The following is a 19,305-nucleotide window of genomic DNA, read 5'->3' as shown; positions in this document are numbered from 1 at the left end:
ATATCATTTCCACTTTTAAGCAAATTTAATAAATTTTGCAATATTAAATGATTTAGTATTGAAATATCAATTAAATTTAAATTAATGTATTACACTAATTTTTAAAATTTAAATGACTATGAAATACAACTAATGAGGTATTTTACATTCTTTGTTTTATACTAAATCTTTAAAACGTGTGTATTTTATACTTAGAGTCCATTTCAAGTTGAATTAGCCCAGATGCTATGTTCAATAGCCACCTGTAGCTAGTAACCACCAACTTGAACAACACAAGTTACAAAAAAAAATTTTCTCTGAAGGAAGATATAGATGTGAACTACTTCAAATAATCATAGCATCTTCGGCTTCAATCCCTATTTCTTCTGTAGTTCAGAAAGAAATTCCACTGGGGATTTCAAGTTGCTCTCCCAAATCTCATATATTTTAGGAAAAAAGAATCTTTCTAGTGCTAAAACTGGAAGAAAAAATATGTATCTGAAAATGGCCAAATCTGATATATTTAAATAGAGTCCAAAATCAAACAGGATTATACAAAATACATACAAGACTTATCAGATAATTTTCAGAAATACTGTAAGGTAGACAAGGACAAATTTTCAAAAATAAAACAATTCTCACTAATGCCTTCCAGCAGGTTTCCAGACTGTGTTTTATGATATAATTGAGATTCATATATCCATTGGCCTTTTAATGTCATTGACAGTATTTCATAGACTCCAATATCTCAAACTCTAGTATTAAATGCTTACATTATTTGCAAACCTACAATGCAACTTGCAGAACTGGGAATCAACCACAACTAGCTCTGCTGCCAGCAGAGCAAAGAAAATTTGCTTTTCATGTGGCTTATTCTGAGTTTTGAACTGAGGGCAACTTAGAGTTTCTTCATGTTAAAAAGTCTGCTAACCTTTCCAAGAAACCAAATCTGCTTTTTAACTACTTCTCTTGTGTCCTAAGATATCTTTTCCATCATATTTTATTCCCTTTCATACAAAGACTTCTGCCTGGAATCCTTCTTAGCCAGCTGATCTTGAGAAAGTAGAAGCTTCTAACACCGTATTGAATTCTTACACTTGAAACAAGAGCTAAGACAGACCTATGTAATCTTTAGGCCATTCTTCTAGAGCTTTGATTTCATCTGCAAAGCAAAATGCACAGTAAACCTTTAAGCCTATACTCTGGGCACTAGGCAGAAACATAATTTTCTCTTCCACATCTGCACAATCTTAGGAAAACTCATCTGCCTTCTTAAAATAACATAATACTTAAAAGTTCATACCTCAAGAATACATATTTACAGGCTAGATCTTTTGAACTGTATAACCCAGTAGCCTGTTGACTCTCTGAACATGTTTCTCTCATGCAGCTCAATAGTAGAGAGACCAATCATCCCAGTTTTCCAGATACTGTACCAATTTTATCACCAAAATGTCTGCATCCTGGGAAACTTCTTAGCTTAGTTTCCTGGGACAGTTGGTAACCCTTGACATGTCCAACCTTGATTATATGATCTTCAGCCCAGCTCCTGACTCTTTAGAGGTCACAAAATCCAGTCATGCATTTTATGAAAACAGCCCTAGATTCCTGTTCTCGTATTTACTCTTTCATTTATTCACCATATTTATGGACTATCAACTAGAGATTTATCAATTAGAAAACTGATAAAAACATCTGTGCTTTTACAGAGTCCACATTTCATTGTGGAAAGACAAAAAACAAATAGAAAAATAATATATAAGTTCTTATAAATAGTGATATAAGAACAAAATAAAACCGAAGAGGGGGTGAGAAGTGTACTGAGTAGCTGTAGAAACTTCCTGTGGTATCTGCAGTACCAAGGCATCCATCCTTTTCCACTAAATTTCTCTGATTCACGGGAAGATAATCCCATCCCTTGATTCAAGGCGATACTTATTTGTATAGGTCAATCATGTAATCCCAAACCCTTTGCCAAAGGTAAAATACAATGAACTCATAACACTCCCCTGGCAAATCCAGGTTTGAACACATGGCCCAATTAATCTGATGGATTTACATTCCAATATTGTATGAGAAGTTTTGTTTTGTTTAAACTGGATTTCAACACAGAAGCATATTTTCCAGCTGCTGTGAGCAGCCAGATGTTGTCAGTTGAGGAAAGAAACCAACACACAAAGCTTAGAAATAGTTATAGAGCCAGAGACTAATTCCTATCACAGTGGAGACCACCAAATTTTGTAACATTTTGTTCAGTGACATAAAATATGACTTTATTGTCAAAACCAGTTGTCTTTTGAATTTCTGTTACTAGTTACATAAATGATATAGACTGTACACCCTCAATAACTATTCGTGTATTTTTCTTCTACCTGGAATGTATTTCCTTTATTATTCACCTGGGTGACCACCACAACCAACACATTTGAGATTTTTTTCCTCAAATCACCTCACGCTAAGTTAAATGCTTTTTGCCTCTGTTTCTGTAGTACAACAATACAGAATAAATTACACATTGCAATTTTGTGTTTATGTCAATTTTATTACATCTAAATTGGAGGAAAGTGATTAAATTATGATTAAGAAACCTCTATCTTTAATATTCTGTTTCAGTTATACAATCATATTTTAAACTCTAAGAACTGATAGATAATACCTCCATCCTAGTCCCAGCCTATATATTTTGGCTGTGTTATTGTACACCAAAGAAAGATAAAATTCAATCTTGCCTCACAGTTGCCACTTATCTGTTTTGACAACCAGATATAAAACCCAATTTTTTCTACTAAATGTGACAGGTTTCTGTTTACTGTGAACACAGATTCAAAATTATTTTTTAGGACACAGATTTGAAAAGTCAGTTATGACACTTATATTTCTTTTTAGGGAAATTTATTGAAATAGGTAGTTTTCAAATTTTTAAGTTGTTTTAAATATAAGTGTTTTCTTCCCCCAAGAGATAAGCTTTTAAGTCTACTTAAAAAATATTCCCTATAGAGGCCTGGGAAGCTCAGTAGGTTAAGCAACCAACTCTTGATTTCACTCAGGCCATAATCTCGGGATCTTGGGATCAGGCTCCATGTTGGGCTCCCTGGTCAGAAGGGAATCTGCTTGAGGATTCTCTCTCCCTCTCTCTCTGAGCTCTCTCTTTCTCTAAAATAAACAATAAATCTTTTAAAAATTCCCTATAATAATTCCTTTTTCAAGTACTAACATTTCTTCCAAGTCACATATAAGCAAAATTGCACATTACAATTTTTATAACTGTAAAAGGCACAAAAAATGTTTTTCCTTTTCATATGATTTTGACATATCAAAACTCATATCTGAACCAAATTTTTTGTTTCCCCAGCAAGAGTCTCTCTCTAAAACTCTGCTGTGTCCTCTAGTTCACACTGAAACTTGCATAGGAATTAACCTGAAAATGAGAAAAACATGTAAATGCATTTCTTCCTGGAAATATGCTTGTAAGAAACAGGTTCTACAATCTCATATTAATAAAAATAAAAACAAAGGGAAGAGGACAGGTAATTTGTGAAGGAAGCAGTGAAATAATTATCCAGATTGAACACCAGGGAGATCAGTGAAGTTTTCATACAATTCTAAACTAAATTTTAGCTAGAACTTCAAGATCTGTTTTCCCCCCTACAGAAACATATCTGTAAAAAGGTTGTGATTTCTTCATTGCTTTTGTTTTGTTCTGCTAGCCTCAAGACAACAGTACTTAAACAACAGCTTACCTTCTGCATATAGGAAGACAAATGGGAACTTTCAAAGGGAGAAGAGAAGATCAGAATTCCCCAGAGAATGTCAGGATCATGCTTGTGCCTGGTAAGTGGCTATAGAGTGGACTAAAGGCACTTAACCCATTGAAATGATTTAGGTAACTGTAAAGGTAGACATCATTTGCTATTGTATATCATATTTATGTGCATTTCTCAATTTTGATGTCTAAATCATAACTGGCAGTAATAATGAGAAAGCAACATCAGATGCATAGAATGCTTTATAGATCTAGGAAATGGCTTTATATTTAATTGATAAATCTATAATTTTATCACACAATAAATATATTTAAAATGTTAAAGAAATTGGTGTTAATAAGTGAACAGAAAATGCCTTTTGTTTTGGGTTTTTTGGTTTTTTTTGTGTTTTTTTTTTTTTTTTTTTTTTTTTTTTTGAGAAGGAGCCAATGCAATGGCTAGTCTTGAAAAGAAGAAACCTTACAACATATTTTGAGAAAGTTAGTGCAAAGACTTAGTGGGTCAACTGTGGGGCATGAGTTTGTAATGGATTTCACAACTAGAACATGGCTGGGTCTCATTTTTGTGCAGTCAGAACCAGATGTCAGCACTATTATCCTTTTCACAGATGCAGTCTACTCTTTGCTAATTTAGGGTCCTCCTTGGTGGCTGAAACTGCTTTGGGGCTAGCATATTGTATGGGTCCAGTCCCTTCCAAGCAACCATCATGACCTCCCTCTCCAACCCAATTACCTGCTTATCATCAGTAGGAACACCACCTCCAGATGCCACGGAGCGCACCTCATTGGGACCACTAGCCCTGAGGGTCTGCTCAGCCAGTAGTCCAACTCCTTAAAGTAACTTTGAAGCCTTAACACCTGCTACAAATAGCAGCACTTCCAGGAACAGGCTCTAGAAAAGAAAATGTCCTAAAAAATATTAATCTCTCACTCCAATCTTCCTAATCCTAGTTGTAAATCCTTAATCACTGACTTTTAAACAATTCTGTTTTTATTTCTTTTCCTGTTTTCTAACAGTTTAGGTTGTACTTCTTGATTTATCAATTTCAAAATGTCAAATTACTTTTTCATGAGAATTAAAAGTGGGAGATTTAATTTACTTAAATCTAAGTGACTTCCCTCCGCTTTACAATTGCTCCATGGTTGACGCCTGGGTGGCTCAGTTGGTTAAGCAGCTGCCTTCGGCTCAGGTCATGATCCCAGCATCCTGGGATCGAGTCCCACATCGGGCTCCTTGCTCAGTGGGAGCCTGCTTCTCCCTCTGCCTCTGCCTGCCTCTCTGTCTGCCTGCGCTCACTCTCTCTCCCTCTCTCTCTGAAAAATAAATAAAATCTTAAAAAAAAACAAAAAAACAAATACAATTGTTCCATGGTTATATCACTGATGTAACATTTTAACAACGGATTACAGAAGTGAAGACAGACCCCAATTTGTAGCATTTGCTAACTTCTGTGGCTAATTTCAAGCTACTGGAGAACTGAGTTGAAAAATTCCTGAAAATTTAATAGTTAGCTCTAGCAATTCAGGAACAGGACAGATCCAGAATATTGCTAGACAATATCCACTTACACTATGGATTACTTTTTTAACACTAAATAATATATTTTTAATTATTGATGAAGGTTCTGCATTCTATATCTTGAGTCAGCCCTTTCATCTTCCATTCTGCCTTGAATCTTATTCAGTGATCACTTTTGTAAAAAGGTAATGTGTGTGTATTTAAATAAGAAATCACAATGAAGTCTTCTATGTTTCCTCTTGGTTCCTAAAGTTGAAAACTCATGAACAATGTATATGAGTAAAACCATATAGGTATTATTTATTGCAAAGCCAAGTGTTGTTTTAGTATTCTATCATAACACGGGAATATTATAAGGGATATACTCTTAGCATAAAGATCATTGCAATTCCTATTTGTAGCATTCCATTTATTGTTTACAATGATGAAACAAACCTGAATTTACTCCATATGTAGAACATGGTCTTCTTAACTAGAACGTTTGCTTTTGGCTTTATGTTGGATTTGATTTTTCTTGGAATTTATTATTATTTTGTGCATATGCTGTGAGTCTATGGGTAGAAGTTTAGCACGTGTTTATCATATTCTTATATTTATCTGCCTTTATAATCAGACTATTTTGTAACATCTATAAACCAAAAACTGCCTTCTCAGGTCACTCTTTCTTTCTGTTTCCAACTCCTGGCTTTCTCTCCTTTATATCATCTCTACCACCACATCCTTGGTTAAATCCAACCCTCCATCTACACTATGCTACAACTAAGAATCTGACTGTGGCTAGAGAAAACTCACAACTATGCTGACTGGTCACCCTCTGAAGTCATGACGGCTCATTTTAAATGAGTTTTGAGAAATCAAAAGGCCTATTGCATTGCCCTAAGCCCACCATCTCCCACTACCCACACTTATATCTTGCTCTGTCTTCTCAAATATTCATACCTCTTTGATCTTATTAACATCTGGTGATCTTTCTTTTAATTTTACTAAGAAAATACAACCTAGCATATATTTACCACCAAATCTGCCAAGCAACCTGTACCTGTTCCCACATATTCAGCCTATCATTTTATCAAAAGGGGGCTGCCTCTATTCAAAAGCATTGCTCTTGAAGTACTCTACAGCTCTCCTGAATCATTAAATTTTCATTTCTTAGAATGATTCCCATAATGATACAAGCATCTGCAAATATCTCATCTTAAATTATATAATTAAGAGGATGTTGTACAGACTCAAAGATAGAAAAATACAGCAAGAGAATATAAAGCAATTTGTGATAACAGTTATTTGTATGCTAATTTGATACAGAACAGAGATAATATTTTAGATTAGTGTTGAAGGGATGGACTAGCATAGTGTGGTACTGGGACTATCAGTTTTTATTTAGGAGAAAAACACACTTGGATCTCTATTTAACAGTGATCACAAAAATTAATTATAAATAGGTTGACACTTCAATATGGAAAGTAAATGTTTAAGATTTACCAAAAATAAATGAAACTATTATTCTTACCTTTAAATAAACAGAAATTAGTACCAAAGTACTAAGGAAACCACTTATTAATTTTATTACAATGAATATAACAACTGAATTTTTATTTTGAAAAATGTAGGACTACTTGTTTCAAAACAAGCCACACATAGAAAACAACAACAACAACAACAACTAAAGAAACTGGAAGAGATTTAAAATATTAATTTAAAGGTGTAAGGAAGCTACCAAGTCTGTGTAGACTTGATGTGCCAAGACCCCAGAGAGATGTGAAATTCACAGAAGTAAGCATATATTGGGCACTACCTTTTCTCTGCAAGGATCCTGAAATTGTGGCTGAAAGGAAACAGCAAACCACTGTCAGGCTTTCAGCAATCTTATTGGAGCAATAGGATGGAACTCAAAGGTCAAAGCCCAATGATAAGGAGAGTTTCTGGTAAACAAACTAGGCTTAAAAGGGCTATATGACCAAAATAAGAATAAGACAATGAGACCAGTTCTCAGAAAACTAAACTTCAATTAAAGCTCAGCACATGATGGGATTAAAACATTCTGGCATTACTGTAACTGCTGCTATAAAGTAAAATGCATTTCTTTCCTGGAAAAATATTATATAATCTGGTACTTCAAATTTTTTTCTAAAAATTTTTACAATGTCTGGCATCAAACAAAAGTCACTAGGCATGCAAAGGGATAAAAATGGACCAAATATTAGGAAAACAAATATTGATAGAACATTTGGATTCTCTTGGATTCTATTTGGATTCTATTCAGGATAGAAATCAAAGAATAACCTAAACATTATAGAATCCTAACAGGAAATGAGGTGAGTTAAAATACCATACTCCTGTCCTGTGTATAGTATGAAAATCCTAAATTAAAAAGGAAAAGAAGGGGTGCCTGTGTGGCTCAGTGGGTTAAAGCCTCTGCCTTCGGCTCAGGTCATGGACTCAGGGTCCTGGGATCGAGCCCCGCATCAGGCTCTCTGCTCAGCGGGGAGCCTGCTTCCTCCTCTCTCTCTTTCTGCCTGCCTCTCTGACTACTTCTGATCTGTCAAATAAATAAAAATCTTTAAAAAAAAAAAAAAAAAGGAAAAGGAAATGAAATCACCAGTATATACAAAAGATAATATATGGTAAACAGATAACATTTCATTTAAATATTCAAGGACATCTATTATTTAAAACTCAATGTAATTCAACATAGTAAAAGAATAATAGAGAAAAATATGATCTCAGCAGATGCAGGGAAGCAATTTGATAATAGATTAGGAAATAAGGAATCATCCTTAATCTGATGTACTTAAAGACAAAACAAACAAATCCAAACCAACCATCCAACCAACCAACCAAACAAACAAACAAAAACCAGAAATCAGTTAAAATCACAATAGATGGTGAAATAGTAAAATACTGAACAAATTTCCCCTGAAATGAGACTGATATAAAGGTAATCTTTACCACCACTTCTATTCAACATTGTTCTGAAGAGCACTTTGTGCAGAGAAAGACAAGGTAGAGAAAGTTGCAAGGACTATAAAGGAAGAAAACAAAAACTAAAATTAGTCATGGAAGTAATAATTTTGTACACAGACATACAGAAGAATGTACAGAATCTTAATACAATGGTGGATTTAACAAGGTCATTTTGTATATGTTTAATATGAAAAATAAGATGTAGTTCAGTATATTAACAATTAAAATTGGAAAATGAATTTTTTTAAAAAGGTATCACTTGTAATAGTATCAAGTAACATAAAATTCCTAGAATTAAATATACAAAAGATATGCAGTACCCTTGCAGAAAAAAAAAAAAAGATGTAAATTATTACTGAGGGAAATTAAATAAATGATACCAAATCCTTCCAAATTGACCTATTATTTAAAGGAATATCAATCAAAATTCCTATAGTTTTGTATATGTGTGTGTATGTGTGCATATTTCAAACCTATTCCAAAGATTAAAAATAACCAGGATAATCTTGAAAAAAAAAAGAAAGAAGTTCAGAGAGCATAGTAGTATGGTATAGACACAATGACATATAAATATTTCAATTACATATAATACAAAGTCCAGAAAGAGACTCACATGTGTTTGAACTTGATTTATGACAAAACTGGTACTAGAGCACAAAGGGAGAATAAACAGACTTATAAATAAATAAATGGCTTTACATACACATATTTACATACACATATAATCTCTAATTTATACCATACACAGTATCAATTCTAGATGATATGAATATAAAAAGCAAAACAAAAATCTTCTAGAAAAGAATGTAAGAATATTTTCAAGACTTGGAGGAGGTAAATTTCTTAAGTATAACATGAAAAAAAAGCACTAACTATGAAGAAAAAGGTTTTTAAATTGGATCCTTTATCAAAATAAATTACTAAAAATGAAATGGTAAACCACAGAGGAACATAAGTTATTTGCAATATAACCAACAAAGAATTTATATCCAAGATATAAATATCAATAAATAGAAGACAGTTTAGAAGAGATTTAGAAGAGATTTCTAAGTGGCCAATGATAAAGGGCTCAATCTCATTAGAAATCAGAAAATACTAATTGAAACCACAAGATTTTCCATTTTATAGCAAATTAAGGTTTTCCACAAAGTGAAGCTTAAAAGGAAATTTAAGTTGTTACTGAAAATTAAATATTATCTACTGTTTAGTTTGCTGGTTTGGTTTACATACATGATAATATTTCTTTAATATCTTAGTGTCCTCCATTTTCTCTTTTGTTTTTCAAAACTCCTCTTAAAAAAAATGTTGTCTTGTTACATAGGTCCTCTCTGACTTTTCCTGTATCCTCAGATATTTTATTATATTCTGTTTTTTATGTTCTTTATCCTATGAAGTTCATTTACTTTTAGATCTGTTAAAAAACAAACTGGAACTGAACATATTTGAAAATCTAATTGGCTTTTTTAAATGATTCAAGAGTCAGGCAGCATCCCACAAATTAGAGAGGAGCACCACTGAGCTAAACCAAAAAAGGTTTTTAAAGACAAAGAGGGAGCATTTAAAAAAAAAAAAAAAAAAACAATTAGGAAGAAACAAATTTATTAGCAAGGAATGCATTGTTTAGATAAGGTCTTCCTCCTAAGGGGAACAGAAAACCTGAATCCATAAATTTCCTAGAATTGACCAGGAAATTCCATGCTGATAAAGGTTACATTCCTGAGCAGTTGAAACTGCAATTAGGTTAGGTATTGAGTCTTAGTTTACTGACTGGAGGCTTAATCTAACCCATTTGGGGCCTGTGGTTTTCTTTTTAACAGATCTCTTGTAATTTCATGGCTGTAATATCATCTAAAATCTGAGCACATTGCTTTATTATTTAATTTATTTTTCTTACCCATCTCTTCTCTCAATTCTTTTTTTCTTGCATGTTCAAATTTTCTGTGGATTCATGTGGGTCTTTCTCTTTCAGAATTCTTGTTTTCCTCCAATTATTGGTTGGGTTTTGGGGAAAGCAGATTATGAGACAGAGTTTAGCACACAAAGTGTTTATTAAGGAGTGCCCTTTGAGATCAAAACCAGAAAAAGAAAGGGGAAGAAAGCAGAACTAAGCAGTCAAAGAAGCTGATTTGCAGTGCAGGCTCAAAGTCAGCCTCCACTGACCTCACAGAGAATTCTCAATCTAAAATGATTCCTTAGAATATACTCAGATGAACCTAGATGGCCAGATATATACCATCACATCAATCCATTCTTGGATGTAGTCTCCCCAGGAAGGGTTGTAATTTAGACTGAGGCCCTCCACAGCTGAAGAGATTGGCAGCTAAAGTCCATCTGCCCACGATGCTCCCAGAATCTGAGACCATAAGTTCTTCACTGAAAGAGGAATGCTTGGGAAATTCTTCACAATGTCTTCTACATCCTATGTGTCTAGTGGTCCTTTGTTTTATATATAAAAGCCATTCATTTCTTTCGGCAAGGGGATTCATCAAAATATGATCCAATGGCCAAATCTGGCCTGTTGTATTTTGTAATAAAAATATACTCAAACAGAACCATCTCCATTTATTTTTACCTATGGCTACTTTTATGTCATAGACAGAGTTGAGTAATGGCACACAAAGCTAGTAACACTTATTACTATCTGATCTTATACAAAAAAGTTTGTTGAATCCTGTTGTAGAAAGGTAGTGTCCTTTCTATATAGTTGTACAGATAGGGCTATTTCCCTTTAGACATCTTTCCTCAGTGGGAATTCATAACAATAACAATATCAATAACTAATTTAATTGAGCACTTATCAGTAAGAAACATTCTACTTTCATAAGCCCCACTGAAACCTAAGTACCCTGTTTCAGACTGGAGACCCCTAAATACTGGAATGTCTGTCTATGCATAGTCGGTTGAAGAATAGCTTCCCTTTACTGAGCAAGAGTCCATCAGGTTTTGAACTCCCCTCAGCTGGCCAGAATTTAGAAGCATAATCATATAAACTAGAATCACTTTCTTGGGGGAGTGCCCTGAGTTTTTAGGTCTTAAAATAAATGTCTGATGGTCTTTTGCTATGCACTTGTTTGGGATCAGAATGGTGGAGTTGGAAAGGAGCCAAAGTTGTCCCAGAGATATCTGGTTTGGGCCCGTTCTCACTCCAGGCTACTCTAAAACGAATTTCTAGTTTTGGGGATTCCCCAGAGCTCCTGCATACCTGCTTCCTCCACCCTATTTCAACACTGTGAGACATTTTCATCATCCTTCTCCTTTCAGAAAGGCACTATCCTCTGAAACCCCCTTAGACTCTTCCATTATAATTCATCTTGTCCATTTCAATGTCCCTAACAGCCCTACAAGGTAAATGCCTATGCTCAATCAACTGTTTTGATATTTTGGTTTTTTTTTTTAATTATACAGTAGCTCAAGAAGAAAGGTTAAGTCATTTTTAGTGTTCCGTTTGGGTTTTTAATTGATAATGAATACTTAATATTAAATATTTACATTTTAGGAATATTAAGTTCATATAGTGAGTATTTGACACCAGTGCCACGTGGAGCCTGAAGCAAAAGAAAAATTCAGTAATATTCATCCAGTCTTTATTTAAAAGTTTGATGTTCTGTTCATCATGGATGTTCTTGTTTTAATATTGACTTTTAAAAATATTGCATTGAATATTTTTGTATCTTCATTACTGAGTATTTTGGTGTCCCTTTAAATTTTGTGCCCAAGGAAGTACCTCACTGCTTTAATCTTGTTCCAACCCTGCTTGATAAGGTCCTCAAAGCTCTTGATTATATGATATTTTCATTAAAGGATAGTGATAATCATAGAATTAGGAATACTGATACAAAAAAGGGATACTATAGAAACACCTATAGCCAAAACTTCTATGCCACTCAGATGGTAGTTATTATAGCTCATTTATATATTTGTACTTATAGTTAAAAGTATTCTTATTTCCAAGAGAATGTGTTAAAATAGAGAGATACCATACAAGGCAAAGGAGCAGATAATTCATTAAAACACTAGCTTCTTGTATTATGTGAAATATGTGGAATTTTCTTATATGAAAACTAATTGGTTGGGGTTGGGAGAAAAGAGCTAAGCTTTAACATGGAGCAGAAGAGAAGGAATCCTCTTAATCACAAAGAGAGTCAGCCTTTCAGATGCAGAGCTAGATTCCAAAAATCAACAAGAGACCAATAATTTGCTTTAGACAGGGCAACTTCTGAAAGCCTTGGAAAACAAGATGTAAGAATAATAAAAGTTACACCTCTACATTTGCCTGAACTAATTTTCTGTATTCTAATTATGTACAAAGCATCAAATGCATTACTATCTCCCCCATAAAAAGTAAATGTATATTGCTCTAGTAAATAAAGCACTTAAAAGGGTTGTACATTTTATTCACTTATATTTTTAATTTGAAATTTCTGGGTGTTTCAAAAATTATTTAAAAATAGAATCTATTGCATTAATAAAATCAATAACAATATTCATAACAAATACAGTGTAATAAAAAATGCCAAAAAGATAGGCATCTTTGTGATAAATGTTGCCAAAGATGGAAGCAGTACATTTACTAATGGAATCATACAATCATAAAGTATTTCATACATAAATATCGAAAATAAAATTATCATTTTCCAGGAACGAAAACACTTTAAAATTATAGTGTGCACAGTTCTAAATTGATTCTATGAGTGGATTCCAGGAAAATCATTTACCACATGATTATATTTAAGATGCCACTCAAGCTTCCTGAATAGTTTAAAGGTGGAGTCACCAATGCCCAAAACTCTGTTGATAAGAAAGACAAAAACCTCACATATTCAGAGACATATTCAAAGACGCCTTACAATGATACCAATACACAGAAGGCAAATTAATGTTTTAATTATTCATCATGCTTAATTTCATGTAAGCCACTCTCAGTCATTATAGTCTAAAAATTCTTCATCTACACCATGATTGCAATTTGTTTGTCATCAGATTCACTTACTTCATGCTGTTTCTTTCCTCTTTGAGAGACAATACCACCAACGGTTAGAGTATAGATTCTGGAGTCATATTGCCTCATTGATAGTCCGGATTTGTGACTTTACACATGGTACTTAACTCCTTGGGTCTCAGTTTTAACACCTGTAAAATGAAAATAGGTGATTTTTTAAATTTTTTAATTCCAGTATAATTAACATAGAGTGTTATATTAGTTTGGGGTGTACAATGCAGTGATTCAACAATTCTGTACATTTCTCAGTGTTCATAATGGTAATTGTACTCAATCTCCTTTGCCTAGTTCACCCATCCCCCCACCCACCTCCACTATGGTAATTATCAGTTTGTTCTCTAGAGTTAAGAGAGTTTCTTGGTTTGTCTTTTATTTTCTTTGTTCATTTGTTTTGTTTCTTAAATACCATATATGAGTAAAATCATATGGTATTTGTGTTCCTCAGACTGACATTTCTCTTAGTATTATACTTTCTCCATACTTCCATGTTGTTTCAAATGGCAAGATTTCATTCTTTTTAATGGATAACTAATATTCCATTGTAAATATATATCACACATTTTTTTATTGGTTCATCTACCAGTGGACACTTGGGCTGCTTCCATAAGTTGGCTACTGTAAATAATGCTGTAATAAGCATAGCAGTGCATGTATCTTTTCAAATTAGTGGGTTTTTTTTAAATTATTCTTTGGATTAATACCCAGTAGTGCAATTACTGAATCATATGGCAATTCTATTCTTAATTTTTTGAGGAACCTCCCTACTCTTTCCCACAGTGGCTGCACCAGTTTGCATATCCATCAATGGTACACAAGACTTTCTATTTCTCCACGTCCTCACCAACAATTACTGTTCATTGTGTGTTTGATTTTAGCAATTCCAACTGGTTTAAGATGATATCTCACTGTAGTTTTGTTTGCATGTCCCTGATGATGAGTGTAGTTGAACATCTTTTCATGTGTCTGTTGGCCATCTATATATCGTCTTTGGAGAAGTGTCTGTTCATGTCAACTACCTATTTTTTAATTGGATTATTTCTTTGAGTGTTGAGTTGTATAAATTCTATATAAATTTTGGATACTAACCCCTTACCACATAGACCATTTGCAAATATCTCCTCCTACTTGGTAGACTGTCTTTTAGTTTTATTGATAGTTATCTTTCCTGCACAGAAGTTTTTATTTTTATCTTTTTTTTTCTTTGCTTTTGTTTCCCCTGCCTCAGCAGACATACTTAGCAAAATGTTGCTGTAGCTGATATTAGAAAAATTATTGCCTGTGTTCTCTTCTAGGAGTTTTATGGTATCAGGCTTCACATGTAAGCCTTTAATCCATTTTGAGTTTATTTCTGTGTATGGTGTATCAAAGTTGTCCAATTTCATTCTTTTGCAGGTAGCTGTCCAGTTTTCCCAACATCATTTGTTGAAGAGACTTTTTCCCACTGGATATTCTTGTCTCCTTTGTCAAAACTTTAATTGACCATAAAAGTATAGATTTATTTCTGGATTCTATTTTGTTCCATTGAACTTTATGTCTATTTTTATGCCAATACCATACTGTTTTGATTACTACATTTTGTAGTGTATCTTGAAATCTGGGATTATGATACATCTCATTTTGTGCTTCTTTTTAAAGATCACTTTAGCTATTCTGGGTCTTTTGTGGTTCCTTACAAATTTTAGAATTATTTGTTCTACTTCTGTGAAAAGTGCTGTTGGTATTTTGATAGGGATTTCATTAAATATTCATTAAACATGTAGATTGCTCTCGGTAGTGTGGACACTCAAGTAATATTTGTTCTCCCAATCCATAAGGAGGGATATCTTTCTGTTTGTGTCATCTTTAATTTCTTTTATCAGCGTTTTATGGTTTTCAGAGCATAGGTCTTTCACCTCTTTGGTTAAGTTTGTTCCCAGGTATCTTACTTTTGGTGCAATTGCAAATAGGATTGTTTTCTTAAATTATTTTTCTGCTACTTCATTTTCAGTTTATAAAAATACAACAGATTTCTATATATTGATCTTATATGATGTGTCATTGCTGAATTCATTAATCATTTCTAGTAGATTTTTTGGTGGAGTCTTTAGGGTTTTCTATACATAGTATCATGTCATCTGCAAATAGTGAATATTTTGCTTCTTCCTTACCAATTTGGATGCCTTTTGTTCCTTTTTTCTTTTCTGATTGCTATGGCTAGGATTTCTGAATAAAAGTGGTGAGAGTGCACATTTTTCTCTTATTCCTGATCTTATAAGGGTAAAGCTCTCATTTTCCTTTTGAATACAATGTTAGCTGTGGGTTTTTCATACAAGACATATTATGTTGAGAGGTATGTGGACCCTAGACCTACATTGTTGAGGGTTTTAATCATGAGTGGTTGTTGTACTTCATCAAATGTCTTTTCTGTGTCTATTGAAATCATATGATCTTTATCCTTTCTTCTGTTGATGTGATATATCACAATAATTTGTGAATATTGGACCATTCTTACATCCCAGGAATAAATCCTAGTTGATTCAGCTAAATTATTTTTTTAGTGTATTGTTGGATTAAATTTTCTAATATTTTGTTAAAGATTTTTGCATCCATATTTATCATAGATATTGACATATAGTTCTCTTTTTCAGTGGTGTCTTTATCTGGTTTTGGTATGTGTGTAAGCCTGGTCTCTAGGTATTTGGAAGCTGTGCTTTCTCTTCTATTTTTTTGCCTACTTTGAGAAGAGTAGGTATTAACCTTTCTTCAAATGTTTGGTAGAATTCACCTGTGAAACCCTCTAGTTCTCAATTTTTGCTGAGAAATTGTTGATTACTAGCAATAGGTCTATTCAAATTTTCTATTTCTACCTGTCTCAGTTTTTGGAAGGTTCATGTTTCTAGGAATTCATCTATTTCTTCAAGGTTGTTCTATTTGTTGGCATATAACTTTTTGTAATATTCTCTTATAATCTTTTGTATTTCTCTGGCATCAGTTGATATTTTTCCTTTCATTTCTGATTTTGTTTATTTGAGCCCTCTATTTCTCTTTCTTCTTCTTTTTTTTTTTTTTTTGGATGAGTGTACCTAAAAACTGATAAATCTTTTTGAAGAACCAGTTCCTGGTATCATTGATTATTTTTTGTTTTTTTGTTTGATTGTTTGTTTTGGGGGGGTTGTTTGTTTAGTTTTCTGTTTTGTTTATTTCTTCTCTAATTTTTATTATTTACTTCTTTCTATTGTTTTGGAATTCTGTTTGTTCTTTTTCTAGCTCCCTTAGACATAAGGCTATGTTGGTTATTTGTTTTTTGTTTTTTGTTTTTGTTTGTTTTTAGATTTTTTTCTTACTTCTTGAGGTAGGCCTATATTTCTATAAACTTCTCCTCATAGAACAGCTTTCCTAAAATACTAAAGATTTTGGACCATTTTGTTTTCATTTTCATTTGTCTCCATGTATTTTTTAAAATTTCTTCTTTGTTTTCTTGGTTGACACTTTTAATGTTTCTAGCATGTTATTTAACCCCTATGTTTTTATGTTCTTTCCAGAGTTTATCTTGTGGTTGACTACTAGTTTCACGGCATTGTGGTCAGAAGAGATGCAAGGTATGACTTCAATCTTTGTTAATTTGTTGAGACTTGTTTAGGGTCCTACTATGTGATCTATTTTGGAGAATATTCCATGTACACTTGAAAAGAATGTGGGTTTCACTGTTTTTGAATGGAATATTCTGACTAGATCTATTCGGCCCAATATGTCATTCAAAGGCATTGTTTCCTTGTTGATTTTCTGTTTGAATGATCATCCAAAGGTGTAAGTGGAATGTTAAAGTTCCCTAATTTATTGTGTTACTACTGACTACTTCATTTATGTTTGTTATTTGCTTTGTTATGCATTAGGGTTCTTCCACATTGGAAGCACATCGGGTCCACAAATGTTTCAATTGATAAATCCTTAGTGGATAATTCCCTTTATGCTTATATAGTATCCTTCTTTGTCTCTTGTTACAGTCTTTGTCTTAAAGTTTTTTTTTTTTTCTGATATAAGTATTGTTAACCTGGTTTCCTTTCATTTACATTTGCATGATAAGTGCTTTTCTGTCCCTTAACTTTCAATCTGCATGTGTCTTTAGGTCTGAAATGAATCTCTTACAGACAGTATATAGATAGGTCTTGCTTTGTTTATCCATTCCATCACACTATGTCTTTTAATGAGAGCATTTAGTCCATTTACATTCAAAGTAATTATTGATAGGTACATATGTATTATCATTTTGTTATTTTACAGTTGTATTTGTAGTTCTTCTCTGTTCCTTTCTTGTTTTCTTCTCTCATTATTTGCTGGCTTTCTTCAGTGTTATACTTGGACTCCTTTTTCTTTATTTTTTTGCATTTCTTTTTTTTTTGTTTTGTTTCCTAGATTTTTTTTTTATTTTTTTATTTTTTTTTAATTTTTTATAAACATATATTTTTATCCCCAGGGGTACAGGTTTGTGAATCACCAGGTTTACACACTTCACAGCACTCACCAAAGCACATACCCTCCCCAATGTCCATAACCCCACCCCCCTTCTCCCAACCCCCCTCCCCCCATCAACCCTCAGTTTGTTTTGTGAGATTAAGAGTCACTTATGGTTTGTCTCCCTCCCAATCCGATCTTGTTTCATTTATTCTTCTCCTACCCACTTAAGCCCCCATGTTGCATCACCACTTCCTCATATCAGGGAGATCATATGATAGTTGTCTTTCTCTGCTTGACTTATTTCGCTAAGCATGATACGCTCTAGTTCCACCCATGTTGTTGCAAATGACAAGATTTCATTTCTTTTGATGGCTGCATAGTATTCCATTGTGTATATATACCACATCTTCTTGATCCATTCATCTGTTGATGGACATCTAGGTTCTTTCCTTAGTTTGGCTATTGCAGACATTGCTGCTATAAACAATCCAGCACATGTTCTGAAACTTGTAAACAAACCTCTCCACCTCATATTCCCCTGGTGTTTTTTAACTGCTGCTTTTATGTTATATCTCAATGGAGCTATTTTTTATACTGTCTCTTTAAGGGTGAGGACTCAGTTTCCTATCACTCTCAGGCAATCCCAGACTGGGGCCACTGATTTTAAAGTTCCCAGTGTTAAGTCCATTGATTTAAAAAATTTGCTAATTCAAACTCCTCCCATTTTCAAAACCAAATGTTATGGGAATTTGTCCTCCCAGTGCAGGTTCCTCATGTCTGGGGTGCCTGGGGTAGGGAATCCTCTTCTCCCCTTTCCATGCTCCCTGCATCCCTCCCTCCTGTGGACAGTCCTGCAGGTGAATTTGGCTCCTGAGCACATGTCTGCCCTTCCTACCCTTTCTAATGTGGACTCTTCTCTACATTTTTCTGTGGAGAGTCTTCTCTTCCAGTCTTCAGGTCATTTTCTGGATTATTTACTCTGACAGGGTGTCATCTAGGTGTAACCATGGAATGAAGTGAACCTAGGATCCTCTTACTCTACCATCTTCACTGGAAGTCTCTGTTATTTTTGTTTTTGCTTTATTTTTTTAAGATGAGAAGACACAATGCCTGACATGCAGAATGTGCTATATAAGTATAAGCTATTGATGTTATAATAAAAATATTGATAACAATAAATAAATAATAAATTTGGAGAACTGATTTTTAGGTAATTATTGTTAGCATGAGCATAGAATATCTCATAGGAAGCACCATAGATGTTACCGTAAATATGAGTTTCTCTATGTGTATACATGTTCTCTGTTCTTCAACTTCAGATTGTCACTTAACCTCTAAGCTGAAGGTTAGTACATATTACTTGTACATGTCTTTTCCTTGAGGAAAACTTATCCATTAAATCCAGCTCCTTTATAGCAGTCCATGTGGGCTAGTGCTCCTAAAGTTCTATTTAGGAGGAAAACCACTTCCTAGAGACGTGAGCCTTGGAAGATGCTAGCTCTTGAAGATATTGCCCCATCCCTGATTAAAGGAAAGACACAGAACAACAGTAGCATCCACATCCAGATGAAAAGTAAGTTAATAGTAAATGCTTTTACTCTGACTTTTTGAATAGGGTTGAGCATTATAAAATGGAAAATCATAATC

At 33.6% G+C, this 19,305-nt stretch overlaps 1 pseudogene; it reads right to left on the bottom strand.

The window, feature by feature from the left end:
- Positions 1-4,244: 4,244 nt before the first annotated feature.
- The window catches only part of LOC122915024, a 74,723-nt pseudogene continuing 59,662 nt past the window's right edge, over positions 4,245-19,305 (bottom strand).

Source organism: Neovison vison, chromosome 1 (assembly GCF_020171115.1).
Source record: "Neovison vison isolate M4711 chromosome 1, ASM_NN_V1, whole genome shotgun sequence".
Taxonomy (NCBI): domain Eukaryota; kingdom Metazoa; phylum Chordata; class Mammalia; order Carnivora; family Mustelidae; genus Neogale; species Neogale vison.
The sequence above is the reverse complement of the archived record's forward strand: the minus strand, read 5'-3'. Positions and strand labels throughout refer to the sequence as shown.